The sequence below is a fragment of the Arvicanthis niloticus genome, chromosome 30 (assembly GCF_011762505.2).
Source record: "Arvicanthis niloticus isolate mArvNil1 chromosome 30, mArvNil1.pat.X, whole genome shotgun sequence".
Taxonomy (NCBI): domain Eukaryota; kingdom Metazoa; phylum Chordata; class Mammalia; order Rodentia; family Muridae; genus Arvicanthis; species Arvicanthis niloticus.
In genome coordinates, this window is record NC_133438.1 from 5,974,238 (window position 1) to 5,991,501 (window position 17,264).

At 38.5% G+C, this 17,264-nt stretch overlaps 1 protein-coding gene and 1 pseudogene across 1 annotated transcript in view; one reads left to right on the forward strand and one right to left on the reverse strand.

Annotated features, from left to right (window-relative positions):
• Positions 1-17,264, reverse strand: part of LOC143440593 (leukocyte immunoglobulin-like receptor subfamily A member 6) — a 39,101-nt gene that overhangs the window by 9,168 nt on the left and 12,669 nt on the right. The window lies entirely within an intron of this gene.
• On the forward strand, positions 15,999-16,231 carry LOC143440856 (zinc finger protein 706 pseudogene; annotated as a pseudogene).

Consider the following 17,264-nt stretch of genomic DNA (forward strand, 5'->3'; position numbering starts at 1 on the left):
GACACAAAGAGAACAATACAAAGAATCAACAAAATCAAAAGCTGGTTCTTTGAGAGAATAAACAAGATAGATAAAGCCCTAGCCAAACTACTTAAAGGGCCCAGAGGCAGTATCCAAATTAAGGAAATCAGAAATAAAAAGGGAAACATAACAACAGAAATGGAGGAAATTAAAAATAATTATCAGATCCTACTACAAAAGCCTATACTCAACAAAACTGGAAAATCTTGATGTAATGTAATGATTTTCTAGAAAGATACCACATACCAAAGTTAAATTAAGAGCAAGTAAACTATCTAAACAGGCCCACATCCCCCTAAGAAATAGAAGCATGCATTAAAAACAAATAAAGATAAAACAAATAAAAAATAAAACATTGTCAGATGGTTTCAGGGCAGAATTCTACCAGATCTTCAAAGAAGAGCTAATACCAACATTCCTCAAACTTTTCCATAAAATAGAAACAGAAGGAATACTACCTAATTCATTTTATGATGGCACAATTTCTGTGATACCTAAACCACACAAAAGCAGAACTAAAATTAGAACTTCAAACCATTTTTGCATATGAATCTAAATGAAAAAAAAATACTCAATAAACACTTTTGCAAACCAAATCCAAGAACACATCAAAACTATCATTCACCACAATGAAGTAGGCTTCATCCCATGAATGCAAGGTTGGTTCAATTTATGAAAATTTATTAATGGCCCTCGCTTGGTCCTTTTGGCTGGGCCAGACTCCTAACTGGTCTGCTCCTGAGAAGACTCTATATCATGACCCATCCTGGAGGAACTACTGAGAGCAATGAGTAAGAAACCTCCCCACAACCCTGTCCCCCCAGTGCTGCAGCTGGGAGCCTGGGGCACTCAGGACCCATCACACCACCAAACCCCACCCTCTGGAATAACACACACCTTCCACCCCGTGCATGGTCCTTTTGGCTGGGGCAGACTGCTAGTTGGCTGCTCCCATGAAGACTCCATATTCTGACCTATCCTAGAGGAACCACACTACTCAGAGAAGCAGAGGAACCACTGCACTCAGAGCAGCAGGATTTCAGGATCCAAGAGGTAGCCTGACTCCTAGGAGCTCTTCTAACCAGGATCTCAGGATCACAGGATCACAGAGACAGCTGGACTCTGAGGAGTTCTGACACAAACAAGATAACTGGAAAAACAGGCTCCAATCAGAGACAATGAGTGTAGGTAGCACTACAAATAAACAGATGGTAAAAGGCAAGTGCAAGAACATAAGGAAGAGAAACCAAGGTTACCTGGCATCATCATAGCCCCAGTTCTCCCACTGGGGAGAGCAAGTCCTGGACACCCCATGATACCAGAAAAGCAGGATTTAAAGTCGCTTTTAATGGTGATGATAGAGGACTTTAAGAAGGACATAAATATCTCCCTTAAAGAAATACAGGAGAACACAAGTAAACAGGTAGAAGCCCTTTAAAGAGGAAACACAAAAGTCCCTTAAAGAACTGCAAGAAAACACAACCAAACAAGTAAATGAATTAAACAAAACCATCCAGGATCTAAAAATGGAAGTAGAAACAATAAGTAAATCCCAAAGGGAGACTACACTGGAGACAGAAAACCTAGGAAAGAGATAAGGAGACATAGATGAAAGCATCACCCACAGACAACAAGAGATAGACAGAATCTCATGCGCAGAAGATACCATGGAAAACATTGACACAACTGTCAAAGAAAATGCAAAATGCAAAAACCTCCTAACCCAAAACATCCAGGAAATCCAGGACACAATGAGAAGACCAAACCTAAGGATAATAGATATAGATGAGGGTGAAGACTCCCAACTTAAAGGGCCAGTAAACATCTTCAACAAAATTATAGAAGGCTACTTTTCTAACCTAAAGAAAGACATGCCCATGAACATACAAGAAGCCTATAGAACTACAAATAGACTAGACCAGAAAAAATACCTCCTGTCACATAATAATCAAAACATCAAATGCACAAAACAAAGAAAAAATATTGAAAGCAGTAAGAGAAAAAGGTCAAGTAACATATAAAGGCAGACTTATAAGAATTACACTAGACTTCTCACCAGAGACTCTAAGTCCAGAAGATATTATACTGATATTATACAGATCCTAAGAGATCACAAATGCCAGCCCAGACCAATGTACCTAGCAAAATTCTCAAAAACTACAAACAATGAAACCAAGATATTCCATAACAAAACCAAATTTATACAATATCTTTCCACACATCTAGCCCTACAAAGAATAATAGTTGGAAAACTCCAAAACAAGGAGGGAAACTACCACCTAGAAAAAGCAAGAAAGTAATCTTCCAACAAGCCCAAAACATGATAGCTACAAAAACATAATTCCACCTCTAATAACGAAAATAACAAGAAGCAACAATCATTTTCCTTAATATCTCTTAACATCAATGGACTCAATTCCCCAATAAAAAGATGTAAACTATCAGACTGGATACATAAACAGGACCCAGAATTTTGCAGCATACAGAAAACACATCTCAGTGATAAAGACAGTCTACCTCAGAGTAAAGGAATGGTAAACAATTTTCCAAGCAAATGGTCCCAAGAAAAAAGCTGGAATAGTTATTCTAATATAGAGTAAAATCAACTTTCAACCAAAAGTTATCAAAAAAGATAAGGAAGGACACTTCATACTCATCAAAGAAAAAATCTGCTGTTTGTCTGTAGATGAAAGTGTGCTCTATTGCCTTTCCTGCTCTCTTTCACCATTATGGATTCTCCCTCTGAAACCTACTCTGATTATATTATAAAATTATTATAAAATACAGTGTTACTGTAAATTTTAATTTCTAGGCCACTGGCCCCTCTTCTGGTCTGAGGCCTGCGGGTGAGTGCACCCTGAATACCGCCAGACACATTCTGGGGGATCCATAGAACCCATAGCCAGCACTAGCACTCCCCTTCCGCCGCTCACCCTTCTTTCGGTCTGAGGCCTGCGGGTGAGTGCACCCCAGTTACTGCCGCCAGACACATTCTGGGGGCTCCACAGATCCCACAACCAGCTTTAGGTACGAAAACCCACATACTACCCTGAGCTCATAGCTGGGTGCCCTGAGTGCTCAGAATCCAGCAGATACCCCCCCACACCGCGCCCCTGCCAGCTAGCACCCCCCTTCTGCCCATCTCCTGGGTCTGAGGCCCGGACCAGACCTCTACCAGGTCTGCAGTTGTGTGGACCCCGGATTCTGCCTGAGACATACTAGAAGGTCCACTCAACCCAGAGCCACAGAGGAACAACTGAACTCAGAGTGTCAGACAACATATCCTGAGATATCCAAGAGGAGACACTGCACCCAGAACAGCAGACATCTAGCTGGACTGCTACCTTGGAGGCACCATATCCTGAGGCATCCTAGAGATACCACTGTAATCAGGGCAGCTGGAAAAAATCACAGAGACATCTGGACCCCTAGAAGACCAAACACAAGCGAGACAACTGGAAAGGCAGGCTTCAATCAGAGACAGAAGTACAGGTAGCACTAGATTTAACCAGATGGCAAAAGGCAGGTGCAAGAATGTAAGCAACAGAAACCAAAGTTACATGGCATCATCAGAACCCAGTTCCCCCATCATAGCAAGCCCTGAACACCCCATCACACCAGAAAAGCAGGATTCAGAATTAAAATCACTTCTCATGATGATGATAAAGGACTTTAAGAAAGACATAAATAACACTCTCAAAGAACAGATAGAAACCCTTAAAGAGGAAACACAAAAATCCCTTAAGGAATTGCAAGAAAATGCAGCCAAACGGGAGAAGGAATTAAACAAAACCATGCAGGATCTAAAAATGGAAGTAGAAACAATAAAGAAATCACAAAGGGAGAATACCCTGGAGATAGAAAACTTAAAAAAAATGATCAGGAGTCATAGACACAAGTATTACCAACAGCATACAAGAGATGGAAGAGAGAATCTCATGTGCAGAAGATACCATGGAAAACATTGACACAACTGTCAAAGAAAATGCAAAATACAAAAAGCTACTAACCCAAAATATACAAGAAATCCAAGACACAATGAGAAGGCCAAACCTAAGGATAATAGGAATAGATGAGGGGGAAGACTCCCAACTTAAAGGACCAGTAAATATCCTCAACAAAATTATAGAGGAAAACTTCCCTAACCTAAAGAAAGAGATGCCCATAAATATACAAGAAGCCTGCAGAACTCCAAATAGTTTAGACCAGAAAAGAAATACTTCCCGCCACATAATAGTCAAAGCATCAAATGTACAAAACAAAGAAAAAATACTAAAAGCAGTAAGGGAAAAAGGCAAAGTAACATATAAAGGCAGACCTATAAGAATTACACCAGACTTCTCACCAGAGACCATAAAAGCCAGAAGATCCTGGACCGATATCATACAGACCCTAAAAGAACATAAATGTCAGCCCAGACTACTATACCCAGCAAAACTGTCAATCATTATTGATGGAGAATCCAAAATATTCCATGACAAATCCAAATTTACACAGTATCTCAACACAAACCCAGCACTTCAAAAGATAATGGGTGGAAAACTCCATTACAAGGAGGGAAACTACAACCTAGAAAAAGCAGGAAAGTAATCTTCCAAAAACTGTAAAAGAAGGTAGCTACACAAACATATCTCCACTGCCAATAACAAAAACAACAGGAAACAACACTCATTTTTCCTTAATATCTCTTAATATCAATGGACTCAATTCTCCAGTAAAAAGACATAGACTATCAGACTGGATACATAAACAGGACCCAACATTTTGCTGCATTCAGGAAACGCACCTCTGTGGAAAAGACAGACACTACCTCAGAGTAAAAGGTTGGAAAACAATCTTCCAAGCAAATGGTCCCAAGAAACAAGATGGAGTAACGATTCTAATATCAAATAAAATCAGTTTTCAACCAGAAGTAATCAAAAAAGATAAAGAAGGACACTTCATATTCATGAAAGGAAAAATGTACCAAGAGGAACTTGCAATTCTCAACATCTATGCCCCAAATGTAAGGGCACCCAGATACATAAAAGACACTTTACTAAAACTTAAAGCATACATTGCACCCTACACAATAATAGTGAGAGATTTCAACACCCCACTCTCAGCTATGGACAGATCATGGGAACAGAAACTAAATCGAGACACAATGAAACTAACAGAAGTTATGAACCAATTGAACTTAACTGACATCTATAGAACATTTCATCCTAAAAAAAAAAAAAAAAAAAAAAAGAATATACCTTCTTCTCAGCACCTCATGGTACCTTCTCGAAAATAGACCATATAATTGGTCACAAAACAGGTCTCAACAGATACAAAAAGATTGAAATAATCCCCAGTACCTTATCAAACCACCATGGATTAAGACTTGTCTTTGACATGGACAAAAACAACAGAAAGCCAACATACACTTGGCAACTGAACAATGCTCTACTCAATGATAACTTGGTCAAGGAAGAAATTAAGAAAGAAATTAAAGACTTTAGTTTTAAAGGAAAATAAGGACACATCATATCAAAACTTGTGGGACTCACTGAAAGCAGTACTAAGAGGAAAAATTATAGCTCTAAGTGCTCACAAAAAGAAAGTGGAAAGAGCATACATTAACAACTTGACAGCAAACCTGAAAGCATTAGAACAAAAAGAAGCTAGTATACCCAAGAGGAGTAGACTGCAGGAAATAATCAAACTCAGGGCTGAAATCAACCAAGTCAAAACAAAAAGAACTATACAAAATATCAACAAAACCAGGAGCTAGTTCTTTGAGAAAATAAACAAGATAGACAAACCCTTAGCCAGACTGACCAAAGGGTTCAGAGACAGCATTCAAATTAATAAAATCAGAACTGAAAAGGGAGACATAACAACAGAAAGAGAGGAAATTAAAAAAATTATCAGATCCTACTAAAAAGGCCTATACTCAACAAAATTAGAAAATCTGGAGGAAATGGAGAATTTTCTAGATAGATACCAGGTACCAAAGTTAAACAAGGAGCAGATAAACCATCTAAACAGTCCCATAACCCCTAAAGAAATAGACACAGTCATTAAAAATCTTCCCACCAAAAAATGTCCGGGGCCAGATGGTTTCAGTGCAGAATTCTTTCAGACCTTCAAGGAAGATCTAATACCAATCCTCTTCAAGCTATTCCATTGAATAGAAACAGAAGGAACACTACCCAATTCATTCTATGAAGCTACCATTACACTCATACCTAAACCACAGAAAGACCCAACAAAGAAAGAGAACTACAGACCAATCTCTCTTATGAATATTGATGCAAAAATACTCAATAAAATTCTTGCAAACCCAATCCAACAACACATCAAAACAATTATCCATCAAGATCAAGTAGGCTTTATCGCAGGAATGCAGGGGTAGATCAATATTCAGAAGTCCATCAATGTAATCCACTACATAAATAAACTCAAAGAGAAAAACCACATGGTCATCTCACTAGACGCTGAGAAAGCATTTGACAAAATTCAACATCCCTTCATGTTAAAAGTCTTGGAAAGATCAGGAATTTAAGGCCCATATCTAAACATAGTAAAAGCAATATACAGCAAGCCAGTAGCCAACATCAAACTAAATGGAGAGAAACTTGAAGCAATCCCACTAAGATCAGGGACTAGACAAGGCTGCCCACTCTCACCTTACCTATTCAATATAGTACTGGAAGTGTTAGCTAGAGCAATTAGACAACAAAAGGAAGTCAAAAGGATACAGATAGGAAAGGAAGAAGTCAAAATTTCACTATTTGCAGATGATATGATAGTATACTTAAGTGACCCTAAAACTTCCACCAGAGAACTCCTAAACCTGATAAACAACTTTAGCAATGTGGCTGGATATAAAATCAACTCAAACAAATCAGTAGCCTTCCTCTATTCAAAGGATAAACAGGCAGAGAAAGAAATCACGGAAATGACACCCTTCACAATAGCCACGAATAAAACAAATTATCTTGGAGTGAATCTAACAAAGCAAGTGAAAGATCTGTATGACAAGAACTTCAAGTCTCTGAAGAAAGAAATTGAAGAAGATCTCAGAAGATGGAAAGATCTCCCATGCTCCTGGATTGGCAGGATTAATTTAGTAAAAATGGCTATCCTGCCAAAAGCAATCTACGGATTCAGTGCAATACCCATCAAAATTCCAAATCAATTCTTCATAGAGATAGAAAGAGCAATTTACAAATCCATTTGGAATAACAAAAAACCTAGGATAGCAAGAACTATTCTCAACAATAAAAGAACCTCTGGGGGAATCATCATTCCGGACCTCAAACTGTACTACAGAGCAGTAGTGATAAAAACTGCTTGGTGTTGGTACAGAGACAGACAGCACGATCAACGGAATAGAATTGAAGACCCAGAAATGAACCCGCACACCTATGGTCACTTGATCTTTGACAAGGGAGCTAAATCCATCCAGTGGAAAAAGGACAGCATTTTCAACAAGTGGTGCTGGCTCAACTGGAGGTCAACATGTAGAAGAATGCAAATTAATCCATTCTTATCCCCTTGCACAAAGCTGAACTCCAAGTGGATAAAGGACCTTCACATAAAGCCAGGTACAGTGAAACTATTAGAAGAGAAGTTGGGGAAGACCCTCGAATACCTAGGCACAGGGGAAAAGTTCCTGAACAGAACACCAATGGCTTATGCTCTAAGATCAAGAATCGACAAATGGGACCTCATCAAACTGCAAAGCTTCTGTAAGGCAAAGGACACTGTCAACAAGACAAAATGGCAACCAACAGATTGGGAAAAGATCATTACCAATCCTACATCCAATAGGGGGCTAATATCGAATATTTACAAAGAACTCAAGAAATTAGATGCCAAACAACAAAATAACCCCATTAAAAATGGGGTACAGAGCTAAACAAAGAATTCTCAACTGATGAAACTTGAATGGCCAAGAAGCACCTTAAGAAATGCTCAACATCCTTAGTCAGCAGGGAAATGCAAATCAAAACAACACTGACACCAGTCAGAATGGCTAAGATCAAAAACTCAGGTGATAGTAGATGCTGGCGAGGATGTGAAGAAAGAGGAACACTCCTGCATTGTTGGTGGGGTTGCAAGCTGGTACAACCACTTTGGAAGTCAGTCTGGCAGTTCCTCAGAAAATTGGACATAGCACTACCTGAGGACCCAGCTATACCACTTCTGGGCATATACCCAGAAAATGCCCCAACAAATAACAAAGACATATGCTCCACTATGTTCATAGCAGCCCTATTTATAATAGCCAGAAGCTGGAAAGAACCCAGATGCCCTTCAACAGAGGAATGGATACAAAAAATGTGGTACATTTACACAATGGAGTATTACTCAGCTATTAAAAACAATGAATTCGAGAAATTCTTAGGTAAATGGATGGAACTAGAAAATATCATCCTGAGTGAGGTAACCCAATCACAAAAGAACACACATGGTATTTATTCACTGATAAGCGGAGATTAGCCCAAAAATTTGGAACAACAAAGATTCAACTACCAGACGACATGAAGCTCATGAAGAAGAAAGAACAAGTGAGGATGCCTAGGTCTTTCTTAGAAGGAGTAACTAAATACCCAAGAAAGCAAATATGGAGACAAAGTGTGGGACAGAATCTGAAGGGGGGGTTGTAGGGAGACCATTCCATCTGGGTATTCATTCCATGGGCAGTCACCAAAAATAGACGCTGATAGGGATGTCAGGATGGGAAAGCTGACAGCAGTCAGATAAGGCTATCACCTTAGAGGTCCCCCAGAGTCGGACATACCCAGAGACAGATACCCACAGCTATCCATTAATCTGATCAAAGGTTCCCAATGGAGGAGTTAGAGAGTAAATAGAAGGAACCTTAAGGGCTGGTGGCCCCATGAGGAGAGCAACAATATCAACCAGCCAGAGCTCCCCAGGGTATAAACCACCAGCCTAGGAGCACATATGGAGAGACACATGACTCCAGCTGTATATGTAGGGGAGGATGGCCTTGTCGGGCATAGGTGGGAGACAAGATCATTGGTACCCTGAAGGCTGAGCACAGAGGGGGGGATCTGAAGGTGGGGAAGGGGGCTTGGAGTAGGTGGGTAAACACCTTCATAGAGGTAGGAGGAGGGAGGATGGGCTAAGGGGTTCCTGGGTGGTGGGGGGAAATATGGTAAGGGGATAAAATTTGAAATGTAAATATTATATCCAATAAAAGAGGGGAAAAATAGAAAAGCGGTTAGAACCAACATTCTTAATAAAATGTCAGCCCTCTTTAAAAAAAAAACTATCTTGATACTAAAATTTGTTTTGAGAATTGTATATTGCAGAATGATCAGCCTTGGTGTATCTACTCAACAAGCAAGCTGGGCAGACCTGCTCAAACCTCTGAGGTCCGGGAATTCCATCTGGAGGCAGCGAAGACACAGCATCAGAGGACTGTCAACTTGCTCTCACCCCCCACTCTTCTTCTAATATCTCAATGTCCATAATCAGCTTGAAGAAGCTAATGATGAGTCAGCGCCCCTATTCCCTGGGCTTGGGGACTAAGGTGGTAAATGTTGGGCTGTCTCTCTAGGTAAAAGTAGTGGTTTTGTCAGAATAGAGAGGATTAGCTAGGGTTTATTGCATAGCCATAACCTATTAGTAGAAATCTGTATAATTAATATCAAGATGAAGATATAAATTCTTAAATAGCACCAATTTACTTTGTTTACAAATTTTAAGATTTTCATTGGCATGAGCTTCTTAGTGATATAAGAGTGAGATGAATATTGTTACTCCCATAGGCATTGTACCAGTATAACACATTTAGGAATACAAAGCTTAGACCCAGTCCTTCTTTAACTTTTTTAACTGATTTGAGATGGTCAGCCTGTGATTTAAGGGACTATAGCAAATTCATGGCTTGGAGTTTATTATAAGGGTGTTCTCTATGTTTTATTTAGAAATAGCTGAGTGGAGTTAAAAGGCAACAGTCCAGATTACCTTACATGGATAGCGGGTTTTCAAAACATCAGAAATCCTTAAAATTGACATGACAAACATTTCAGTATTAATGTTCATTTTCATTAGAGACCTGTGTGCTCTGGACAGCTTCCTATATTGAATTCTAAGAAGAATTCAATATCAAATTCCTATATTGAATTTCTAAGAAGAAATTGAGCATCCTTGGAGTTACTCCAGTTGTGGTGAGAAAGCCACTAGGCAAGAATTGCCACTTTCCTTCTACAGACAAATTACTGTCCAGAAAAGGATACACTTGCGGAATATTCGACTGATTATATCTGCCTAGACAGAGTAATCAGCCCTTAATAATTCTGCAGCACTAAGGTCTGTCAGATGATCCTGGGCCAGAAGGCAGAAGAACAGATGATCCAACGTTTTGAAATAGAGTGAGTGTCCAGGTGTTCAGAGGTCTCTATAAATTGGATAAGTTTTAGAAACTATGATTTGTGCTTCCCACAATTATAGTTAACTCAGTCATTCTGGATTTCTGATGGGGTTGAAAACATATAGCTATTGACCTTAAGAGAAAAGACTTGAGTGGATGGTCGTCAGTTGACACTCATCCTAAAGCCAGGTTCAGAACTACATGTTTTAGTTAGAATAGATGACAGAGGAGCTGGTTAGTCAAGAAAAGGATGGACTGGGTATTAGGACTATCCTGTACCTCACTGGTACAAATTGGCATAATTATGTTCTAATTATATTTTGAGAGAAAAGTTTCATTTTAACAGGAAGGGTGATGTATAGGAGGAGCTAAGGTAGGAGGAGTACTGAGAGGAAGAAAAGGAGTAAGAAGAGAAGAAGAAAGAAAGGAGAAGCTAGGTGAAGAAAGAGAGAAAGAGGGGGGAGACAGGGAGGCAGAGGTTCAAGTATCTCCACCAGTCAAAGATAGTTGTTATATCTAGGTTGGTCAGTGGGTTACACCTCTGATTGAAGAATTCCAAACTTATAAAGCCTATGATTAACATTATTTTTAAAAAAATGTATAAATGCAAAAAGGAAAAGGGGGCTTGGGATAGGGGTTTCCTAAGGGGGGTAGGGGGGGAATGGGGAAAGGGGATGCCATCTGAAGTGTAAATAAAATATCTAATAAAAAAAAAAGAAAAAAAAGAAAGTGAAGATTCCCAACTTAAAGGGACAGTAAATATCTTCAACAAAATTATAGAAGACTACTTTCCTAAACTAAAGAAAGACATGCCCAAGAACTTACAAGAAGCTTACAGAACTATAAATAGACTAGACCAGAAATAACTACCTCCTGTCACATTATAATCAAAACACCAAATGCATAAAAAAGAAAAAATATTGAAAGTAGTAAGAGACAAAGGTCAAGTAATATATAAAGACAGACTTATAAGAATTACACCAGACTTTTCACCAGAGACTATAAAGGCCAGAAGATCCTGGACTGATATTATACAGATCTTAAGAGAACACAAATGGCAGCCCAGACTGCTATACCTAGCAAAACTCTCAATAACTAAAGACACTGAAACCACAATATTTCATAACAAAACCAAATTTACACACCATCTCTCCACACATTCAGCCCTACAAATAATAATAGATGGAAAACTCCAAAACAAGGAGGGAAACTACAACCTAGAAAAAGCAAGAAAGTGGTCTTCCAACAAACCCAAAAGATGATAGCTACAAAAACATAATTTCACGTCTACTAAGGAAAATAACAAGAAAGCAATAATCATTTTCCCCAATATCTCTTAACATCAACGAACTCAATTACCCAATAAAAAGATGTAGACTATCAGACTGGATACATAAACAAGACCCAGAATTTTGCTGCATACAGGAAACACACCTCAGTGATAAAAACAGACACTACCTCAGAGTAAAAAGATGGAAAACAATTTTCCAAGCAAATGGTCCCAAGAAAAAAGCTGGAATAGTCATTCTAGTATAGAGTAAAATCAACTTTCAACCAAAGTTATCAAAAAAGATAAGGAAGGACACTTCATACTAATCAAGGGAAAATGTACCAAGATGACCTTTCACTTCTGAACTACAATACAAGGGCACCCATGTTCATAAAAAAAAGTTTATTAAAGATCAAAACACACATTGTACCTCACTCAATAACAGTGTGAGATTTCAACACCGCACTCTCAGCAATGGACAGATCATGGAAACAAAAACTAAACAGACACACAGTGAAACTAACAGAAGTTATGAACCAAACAGATTTAACAGATATCTAAAAAACTTTTCATATTAAAACTAAAAAATATACATTTTTTTCTCAGCATCTCCTGGCACCTTCTTCAAAATAGACCATATAACTGGTCACACAACAGGCTTCAACAGATATCAAAAGATTGAAATAATCCCATGCATGCTATCTGATCATCACAGACTAAGGCTGGTCTTTCCTAATAACAAAAACAATGGAAAGCCCACATACACTAGGAAAATGAACAATGCTCTACTCAGTGACGACTTGTTCAAGGAAGGAATAAAGGAGGAAATGAAAGACTTTTTAGAATTTAATTAAAATAAAGGCTCTTTATACCAAAACTTATGGGGCACAATGAAAGCAGTGCTAAGAAGGAAACTCATAGCTCTAAGTGCCTACAAAGAGAAACTGGAGAGACCATACACTAGCAACTTGTCAGCATACCTGAAAGCTCTAGAACAAAAAGAATCAAATACACCCAAGAAGAGTAGATGACAGGAAATAATCAAACTCAGGGCTGAAACCAACCAAGTAGAAACAAAAAGAACTATATAAAGTATCAACAAAACCAGGGGCCTGGTTCTTTGAGAAAATCAACAAGATAGATAAACCCTTAACAAGACTAACCAGAGGGCACAGAGATAATACCCAAATTAATAAAATCAGAACTGAAAAGAGAGACATAAAAATAGAAACTGAGGGAATATAAAATAATCATCTGATCTTACTACAAAATTCTATACTCAACAAAACTGAAAAATCTGGATGAAATGAACAATTTTCTAGACAGATATCAGGAACCAAAATTAAATCAGGAGCAGATAAACCATCTAAACAGTCCCATAATCCTTAAAGAAATAGAAGCAGTCATTAAAAGTCCCCCCACCAAACAGAAGCCTGGATCGTTTTAGTGCAGAATTCTATCAGACTTTCAAGGAAGACATTTGTGCTCCAACGTTTTGAAGTAGAGCGAGTGTCCAGGTGTTCAGAGGTCTCTATAAATTGGATAAGTTTTAGAAGCTATGCTTTGTGCTTCCCACAATTATAGTTAACTCAGTCATTCTGGATTTCTGATGGGGTTGAAAACATATAGCTATTGACCTTAAGAGAAAAGATTTGAGTGGATGGTTGTCAGCTGACATTCATTCTAAAGCTAGGTTCAGAACTAAATGTTTTAGTTAGGATAGATGACAGAGGTTCTGGTTAGTCAACAAAATGATGGACTGGGTATTAGGACTATCTTGTACCTCACTGGTACAAATTGGCATAATTATTCTCTAATTGTATTTTGAGAGAAATGTTTCATTTTAACAGGAAGGGTGATATGTAGGAGGAACTAAGATGGGAGGAGTACTGAGAGGAAGAAAAGGAGCAAGAAGAGGAGAATAAGAAGGAGAGGAGAAGCTAGGTGATGAAAGAGAGAAAGAGGGGGGAGACAGAGAGGCAGATGTTCATGTATCTCCACCAGTCAAAGATAGTTGATATATCTAGGTTGGGTAGTGGGTTACACCTCTGATTGAGCAATACCAAACTTATAAAGCCTTTGATTAACATTTTTTAAAAAATGTATAAATGCAAAAAGGAAAAGGGGTCATGGGATTGGGGTTTTCTAAGGGGTGGAATGGGGAAAGGGGATGGCATCTGAAGTGTAAATAAAATATCCAATAAAAATGGAAAAATGTATTAGTGCAGAAAGGAAAAGGGGGCATGGGATAGGGGTTTTCTAAGTGGGGGGGGAATGGGGAAAGAGGATGGCATCTGAAGTGTAAATAAAATATCCAATAAAAAAGGAAAAAAGTCACCCATGCTCATGGATCTATAGGATTAAAATAATAAAAATATGCATATTTCCAAAAGATATATATAGATTAGATGCAATTCCCATAAAAATTCCAACAAAATATTTTAAAATCTTGAAAGAGCAACTCACAACTTCATATGGCAAAGCAAAACCCCATGATTGCCAAAAAATCCTGGACAATAAAAGAACTTCTGAGGACATCATCATTCCAGGCCTCAAATTGTATTACAGAGCAGTCTTGATTAAAAACTGCATGGTATTGGTACACAAACAGACAGGTTGATCAATGGAATAGAACCAATATTTAGAAATAAATCCATATACATATGAATATTTGATTTTTCCAAAGAACTCTAAACCATACTATTTAAAAAAGGAGGGATCTTTTTCAATATGAATGGTGCTTGTCTTCCTGGTTCTCTGTGTGTAGAAGAATGCATATCGATCCATATTTACACCCTGCCCAAAGTTCAAGTCCAAGAGGATTAAGGACCTCAGTATAAAACCAGATACACTGAATCCAATGGAAGAGAAAATAGAAAATAATCTTGATCAGTTGAGACAATTTTCCTCAAGGGAACACAAGTGGCACAGGCTCTAATGTCAACAGTTAATAAATGAGACCTCATTAAATTTCAAAGTTTATGTAAGGCAAAAGAAACTGTCAGTTACACAAAACAGGACAATTCACTAACCCAACATCCAACAGAGGACTCATACATATATGTATGTATGTATGTATGTATGTATGTATATGCATATGTATACATGTGTGTGTGTGTGTTTTTCAAGAAGTTAGACTCCAAAGAACCAAAAGAACCAATGAAAAATTGGGTATAGAAAGAAGCTGAAAAAAATGGGGTACAGAGCTAAACAGAGATTTTTCAGCAGAGGAATCTTGAATGGCCTAGAAGCACAGAAAGAAATGTTCAACATCCTTAGTCATTAGGAAAATGCAAAAAAGGACCCTCAGATTCCACTATACACCAATCAGAATGGCTAATATAAAAAACTCAAGTTACTGCACATGTTGATGAGGATGTGGAAAAAGAGAAACATTTCTCCTTTTCTGAAAGGATTACAAACTTGTACAACCACTCTGGAAACCAACATGGCAGAAATTAGAAATAGTTTGACCTGAAGGCCCAGCTATTCCACTCCTGAGTATGTACCCAAAGACGCTCTACCACACAAGATCACACATACCACTGTGGTCATGGCGACTTTATTCATAATAGCCACAAATTGTGAGCAATGCAGATATCCCTCATGTGGATGGATACAGAAAATATGGTACACTTAGACAATGGAATACTCTTCAGCTATTAAAAACAAGGACATCATGATTTTGCAGGCAAATGGATAGAACTAGAAAGTATCATTCTGAGTGAGTCATCCTAGACCCAAAAGGACATGTACCTAGTGATAAGTAAATATTATACCCAAAGTACAAAATACCCACAGGGCCAAAGAAGTTAAACAAAAAGGAAGGTCTAACTGGGGATGTTTGAATTCCATTTAGAAGGAACAAGATAGTCATGGAAGGTTGAAGGAGGGAGAGAACTGGGTGGAAGAGTGGAAGGGGAAAGCTTGGGTGGGGGCAGGAGCAGGTATGGGGAGAGAGAGGAGAGAGTTACAAAGGGCCAGGACAGTGAATGGAAATACACATCTGTGTGAGATTCTTTAGGAAGTCCCAGAGTTGAGGATGATTGAAGCTCCTAGGACTCAGTTCATATGATCTTAGCCCACCAGTTGGGATAAGAAACCTAGAGACCACCTCCAGTAACCAGACGGTACCCCCAGAGGTGTGGTGTGAACACCAACTCACCTACAACACTTTTATATAAAAGAAGTGCAGCTCTGCTAGGTCCTTCCTCTGTGGGTGGCTCAGGCACCAAGTGGTGCGGGGCTTCTCCCTTCCTTCCCTGCTTGTCCTGCCCAGCAGTTCGAGCACTGTGCAGTCTCTCAAACAGCAGATCGCCCTGCCTGGATATGGATCGTGAACAGCAAAAGATTCAGTCTCAACAGAAAAATGCCCAAAAGCAAGCCGGACAAAAGAAGAAACAAGGACATAATCAAAAAGGCTGCTGCCAAAGTTGCCTTAATATATATCTGCACAGCCTGTAGGACACAAATGCCAGACCCCAAGACCTTCAAGCAGCACTTTTGAGAGCAAGTACTCTAAGACTCCACTTCCTCCAGAATTGCCTGATGTTCAGGCATAAAGATGTTTACAGGTGAATTCATGGCACCTTTGACTCTTCTGACTCAGAACTTAGGTAACAAACCTGCAGCTACTTTTTTAAACAAACAGTTGATCAGCAAAAAGTAAAGGGGCTACAGAAACATCCATTTTTATGCTGTTCCCTTTGGGCTTCATGCAAAGACAATTCTGTGAAAATGTACAGTTGACTCTGATATGCAAATCTGAGAAATCAGTCTATTCTTGTTATAAATTTTTTTACAATGGTAATTATATTGTTCATATTGTGTAAAATAACTGGGAAATTCAGGGGTGGGGAGGTGGGAATGGGTAGGTGGGTGGGGGCACATACTGATAGAAGCAGGAAGAGGGGGGATGGGATAGGAGGTTTCTGGGTGGAGGGGAAAGGGGGAAAGGGGGTAACATCTAAAATGTAATTAAAATATTCAATAAAAATAATTAAAAAATAAAGTAGTGCTTTGATTTTACACCACCTCAGGATAAATGGTTCTAGAAATTCTGTTCTATCTTTCCCTAGTATTTACCTTAATTATAAAATGAATTGATCAGCTTGTGTTGCTAGAGCAATTATCTCCCTTTCTCAGCTCAGTGGCATGTTTATTAAACTAGAGCAAAGTCATTCATTACATCGTGCACATGATTTTATTGGCAGCTGATGCAGGATAAGGAATGGCTCATCTGTTGCTTCTGTGAATTTGCAGTCACATGCCATTCCCCACTTTTGATCATTTCCTGTGTGTCCATCTGGGAGTGCATTGTAGATGACAAGATACAATTCATAAAATTGGTAGGGTTGCCAGTGAGCCCTTCTGGACAAAGTATGAAGGAACAAGTGTGAACTGTAAAGACATGTCTTTTAATGGGTCTTTGCAAATTGTTCAAATTCTTTTAATTTGAAATTGAACTATAATTTTTGAAAGATTTTTGAAAGTTAATTAGCTAATTTTATGAATAGAGTTTTGCATCTAACAGGAAGATTAGCATAATTTGTTCTGGGCTAATTCCTGGAATATTCTTTATCTTTCAAAAAAAAA